Raw genomic sequence first — 6,067 nt, forward strand, 5'->3', positions numbered from 1 at the left:
GGGGGGGGGGGAGGTAGTAGAATACTTGCTTAGAACCCATCAGAAAGGAACTGGGAAGTATGGTTCAGTCACAGAGCCCCTGCCTAGAATCCCCAAGTGAGGGGCTGGGGTGTGGCCCAGTGGTAGAGCACTTGCCTAGAATCCCCAAGTGAGGGGCTGGGGTGTGGCCCAGTGATAGAGCACTTGCCTAGCCTGGACAAGACCTGGTTTCAGTATCCAATACCACAAACAAAAAATAATAATAAGTGCATGAAAATAGAGAGAAAGAGTCCTCACACAGTTCTGATAAGTTGTCAACCCTCTGAAGAAATGTGTTGCAGTATGTTTTGTTCCCTAGCACCTAATGGACAGAGTTGCCACAAAATTAGTACTATAGGAATGCCACAAACGAAGGCCTCGATCCCTCTGAATGAATCCCATTGAAATGCCAGAGACGTATTAACTACCAGGGAGATGCGTTCAAAGCAGATATTAAGGGACTTATTTCCTGAGCACCCTGTACCTTCTTGCCTTGTATAAACAAGACTTTTAAAAAGGCCTAGGTGTGTCTGCAGGGAGAGAGGTAGAGGGAGACAATCATGGGGTTTATATAAAGGCTTAAGGAGTTTGGTTCAGGGCCAGGCCAGATTCTTTCAGTGTTTTGGACAGCCTGGACAACCTAGATCCCTTTATTAAGGCCTGACTTTCAAGGCTCAAGCATGGACTCGGTCTCTGGGGAAGAATAATGAGCTGGCAGGTCACAGAATGGCCAAGCCTCTCATCAAGGAGAGGCATTGGAATGTAGCTCGGTGGTAGAAAGTGTGCTTAGCATGTAGGAAGCCCTGAGTTCCATCACAAGCACCAAAGGAGGAGAAGACATGAAGGCAGGAAGGCAGACGAGCAGGTGTGAACTAGAGTCCCTGCTGTCACTTCCCTGCCTAGCTTTCACGATGTCACATACCTACCTCTTCATCCTGAGGAGGGGAAAGGTGGGGTCACCTGCGAATTCCTTTTACCTAGCTCCATGAAACACTGCATACAAAACCAACACCTACAGTAAATACAGGAGCACATAGCAAGACCCAGAGTAACCCCTAAAAGGCTACTACCAGTGCTTGCCATGGAAGACACTGTCCTGGAAAACTAGGCTTTATTGTAGAACTCCAAAAGTCATCTTCTAGGGCATCCATTAACTTTAGTTGTCTGTGGGGAGGGTGGGTGGATTGATGGACGGATGGAAGGACGGATAGATGGATGGATAGATAGATAGATGATAGATAGATAGATAGATAGATAGATAGATAGATAGATAGATAGATAGACAGACAGACAGACAGGTTGCTTTTGAGATGAGATCTTGTTTCGTAGCCTCTTGAGCACTGGGCTTAGAGGCATAAGCCACTATGGTAGGCTTGCAGCTGGTTTTGCAAATGGTGGAGACATTAGACTAACTTCAGCTTCTTTGGGATACACATCCAACCTTCAGTTTTCCAGAGGGCCTGGGTTTCCCTTTGTTTTGGCCATTAGCATGGCTGAAGCCTGTAGACTTTAGTTCCATAGGACTTCCCCTGTTGTGGCTGTTCCAGTGTTCAGGGCCTCCAAACCATGATCCACTTCAGTTAAAATTGTGGGGATGGCTCTTTGAAGGACTTTCACATTCTGCACGACATCAATAGAGCCATCGGGAGACCCAGATGATCTCACCAATGCAGAGGCCAGCTCAGTGCTGGAACTCTTGCACCCAGCATGCATATAGACCTGGACTCCTCTGCGGCTTTCTTGGGAAACTCAGAACTGAATCAGAACAATAGAACTGCTCTCGCTCCCTGATGCACCCTCCTACATCCCCTTCTCTCTCTTTCTTACTCTTTCCTGTCCCATTTTCCTCTAACCAAGAACAGAGGATGGTCAGGTTCATAGGCGATCGGTACCGAAGCCTCCTGAGAGCTAAATACGACAGACATCATTTGACCTCATTTCTTCACTCTTCCCTTTTCATTCAACCTCCAGCCAACACTGCCTCTTCGCCCCTCCTATGTCCCTTCAGCTTCTTCTACACATTTATTTATCTCATCCACTTTTTCTCTGTTACCCCAATACTAAACTGCAACATTGAAATAAGGCAATGGTTCTTAACCTTCCTAATGCTGTGACCCTTTAATACAATTCTCGTGTATGGTGACCTCCAACCATACAATTATTCCATTGGTACTTCATAACTCTAATTTTGCTGCTGTTATCAATCGTAATGTAATTATCTAATATGCAGGATATCTGATACAGGACCCCTGTGAAAGGCTCATTCCACCCCCTCCAGAGGGTCATGACCCACAGGTTGAGAACCACTGCAATAAGGACTTTTGTTTGTGTGTTTGTTTATCTGCTTGTCTGGGATTTGAGTAGAGTTTGGTATTTTAAATTGCTGCTACAGCTTTTTCTTTCTTTTTAAATTACTTATTTTATATGCCTGGGTAAGTATGCCTATGTGTACGTGTGTGCACTGTGTGTATTTGGTGGCCTTGGAGATCAGAGGAGGGCAGCAGATTGCCTGGAACTAGGGTTACAGGTGGCTGTGAGTCAAAGTATGGGTGCTAGGAATTGAACCCAGTCCTCTGGAAGAGCAGAGCCCTCTCCCCAGCTCCCACTTTATTCTTTCTTTTGTTGTTTTTACCTTTTCGCTCGAAATGAAAGCAACTCGAGTGTTAGTGCACACACTACTGTCAGCAACCCTTTACATCCTACAGCTTGATATGCAAAAGGTGATTCGATTTTATCGTTTGTTCCTGGCCTATCACTATGTGCTTGGCCTTTGGTAGTCATTGATTTTATCAGAGACTGTTTTAACAGGAAGTTAGCACTGGGGGTCATGCCTGGGGCCCCAACAACAATTCTAGATAAGGAAAATAACACCACTGCCCTACAGCCCAGTCCCTCTTATCTTTTAACATTTATTTAATTGTATGATGTGTGCACACATGCACCCACATGACTGCAGCTGCCTCAGGCTCCAGAAGTGACAGCTGAATCTCCTGACATGGTTGAATCTCCTGAACTTGGGGTTTTGGGCAGTTGTGAGGCAGCTTGCATAAGTACTGGGAACTGAACTCAGGTCCTCTGCAAGAGCAGTGCACATTCTTAACCATTGTGCCACTCCAAACCCTACCTGAGTCCCTCTTTATTAGTGCAAACACTGCCTTAAAATAATGTGGTGATCTTTAATAAGTATTTAAAAGCTAATATATTGAACCAATGACCTAACTCCAGATAGCAAGGTCCTATCAGAGAAACATAAGTAACATGAGAAAACCAAGACAATATAATTCCACCAAAACTTGTCATTACCAGCTGGGAGGGGGTGGTACATGCCTTTAATCCAGCAGAGGCAGGTAGAGCTCTGTGAGTTCCAGACCAACCTGGTCTACAGAATGAGATCCAGGACAGCCAGGGCTACACAGAGAAACCCTATCTCAAAAAAATAAAAAGAAGGAAGAGGAGGATGAGAAAAGGAGGAGAAGGAGGAGGAGGAGGAGGAACAGTAGGAGGGATGCACAAAGCCAATTATAGAAAAGTTCCTTCAGAATAGCAGCTGATGATTCAGCTCAAACTTCAGACTCTAGAAGGGCCTAAGCAGGATTACTTCAAACTGTGAAAGACAATGACCAATCCAGACTTAGTGTCATAGCCAATGAAGAGGAAAACCCGGCCAAAGGAGTTCATGGCTGTCCAGCACGCAAGGAGCGGAGCTCCATTTCTGTGGTCTTTTTGTTTCATCTTGCTTTTTTGGTTCTTTGGTGGAGAGGTTGTTTGGGGGACTTTTTGTTTTGTTTTGATTTTGTCTCACTGATCTTTTTCTGCTAATTTTAAATTTGATTTTACGAGTTTTGTCAATAGGTGGAGTTGTTTCTTACTTTTTCATTCTTGTTTTTGTTTTTAAAGAAAGATTGTAAAGATGGGTGGACAGAGAGAGGGAGAGAATCATGGAAGATTTGGGGAGGCAGACAAATGTGATCAAAATATAGTATACAAAAAAATATTTAATTAGAAAAAAACCTTATATTGCAGAGGACCCAAATATGGTGACCAACACACACAACAAGCAACTGACAACCACCTGTAACTCAGCTCCAGGAAATCTGATGCCTCTGGCCTCTGCAGGCACTGAGATTCATGTACATGTGCACACACACACACACACACACACACGCACACACACAATTAAAAATAATAAAATAAATATTGCTAAGGCCAAATCACCAGGCCAAGTGTGCACACCTTCAATTCCAGCACATAAAAGGCAGAGAGAAACAGATCTCTGTGAATTTAAGGCTAGCCAGGGCTACAATGTGAGACCCTATTTCAAACAAATAAATATTTATGAGGTCTTAAATAACCTAACAATGCACCTCAAAGTCTTAAAAATATAAGTCTAATCCACCAGTGATGGGATGAATGCATAGCTCATTGGTAGAGTATTTTCCTAGAACCCCCAGTGAGGTGCTGGAGGCATGGCTCAGTGATAGAGCCCCTACCTAGAACCTCCAGTGAGGGGCTGGGGGCATGCCTCTCTGTTCAGTAGAGTTCTTGGCTAGCATACACAAGGCCTTGGGTTTGAGTTCAAACATCAGGAATAGAAAAAGAGAAGCTGGAGAGACGGCTCAGTGGTTAAGAGCACTGACTCCTCTTCCAGAGGTCCTGAGTTCAATTCCCAGAAAGGATGTAGTAGATGACTCACAACCATCTTTAGTGGGATTTGATGCCCTTTCCTGGGATAAAAGTGTACATGCAGATAGAACACACATAGTGGGGCTGTAAAGACGCTGTTGTAGATTTGGTGTAGTTCCCAGCACTCACATGCTGCTGACAACCATCCATAACTCTAGTTCTAGGTGATCCAACACTCTCTTCTGACCTCCTCAGACATCAGGCGTGCATGTGGTACACAGAAATACAAACAGGCAAAACATTCATATGTACAAAATAGAATAAGTCTAAAAAGAATATTTAGAACAAAGGCAAACAAACAAATCTGGGTGTTAGTGGCAGCATACGCCTGTTATCCCAGCACTAGGGAGGCAGAGACAAGCAGATCTCTGTGAGTTCAAGGCCAGCTTGGTCTACAAAGCAAGTTCCAGGACAGGCTTCAAAGCTACAGAGAAACCCTGTCTCAAAAAAACAAAAACTAAACAAAAAAAAACAAAGAAGCAAACAAAGGCCACTTGATGCTATCATGATTGGACGAAAGGAGAAATGGATTCGACATCTAAAAACCTAGACTCTTACCGCACACGGCACAGCCTTCCAAAACATCAACGGTGCCAAGTTCAGAGACTAAAGGATACTCCTCCTTGCGTCCAAGTTGCATTTGGAACAGGCTGGCAAGTCAGAACACAAGAAGAACAAAAGTCCCTGAAAACAACCCTTCATGAACCCTGGATTCCCCCTGTGAGGCCATCACTCAAGATGCCTCTCAAACCAGTTTCAGAGTAGAGGGACTGGAGTGGATTCCACACTGCACCCTCCCCCACCTCCACCTTGATGCCATGGGAAACAGGAGACCTGTAATCCCACAAGGAAGTTTTCACCCTTCTCCCAGGACCTGCCCTAACCAGCCTTTCTTGGGTAGCAACAATACCATCTGCCCCACCTCCATCTCACCGTGTGCCTGAGACCTGAGGGATTGAATTGCTTCCTCTCTCACCTCCCACAAGGACAGCAAAGTTGGGTGTGCTTCCAAGGGCTTCCCAGACCCTTGGCCGCAGTGCGCCTCTCCCTTGCCTGCTGCAGTGTTGGCTTTAACACGCTCTTCTTCTGACCTGGACAAAAGTTGAGAAACTTGGACCAGTTTCCAAAATGAGAGCCAAGAACAGACATGGGTAGTGGTGGGGGGAGGGGGGACTCAGGAGAGTTGAAAGAGGACCTTATATAAGATAGGGAGGGAGGGAGAGCGGGATTTGAGTCCTTTTTCTGTGGCCCTGCCTTTCTCCCTAACTCTCCTTCATCCTCAGCCAACTGTGTTCACAGTCACAGAAGCATGAGCCAAAGAGGAGTGAGAAGAGGCAGCAACCTAGAAGAAACGGGGGGGGGGGGG

This window comes from Microtus ochrogaster, unplaced genomic scaffold, assembly GCF_000317375.1.
Source record: "Microtus ochrogaster isolate Prairie Vole_2 unplaced genomic scaffold, MicOch1.0 UNK115, whole genome shotgun sequence".
Taxonomy (NCBI): Eukaryota; Metazoa; Chordata; class Mammalia; order Rodentia; family Cricetidae; genus Microtus; species Microtus ochrogaster.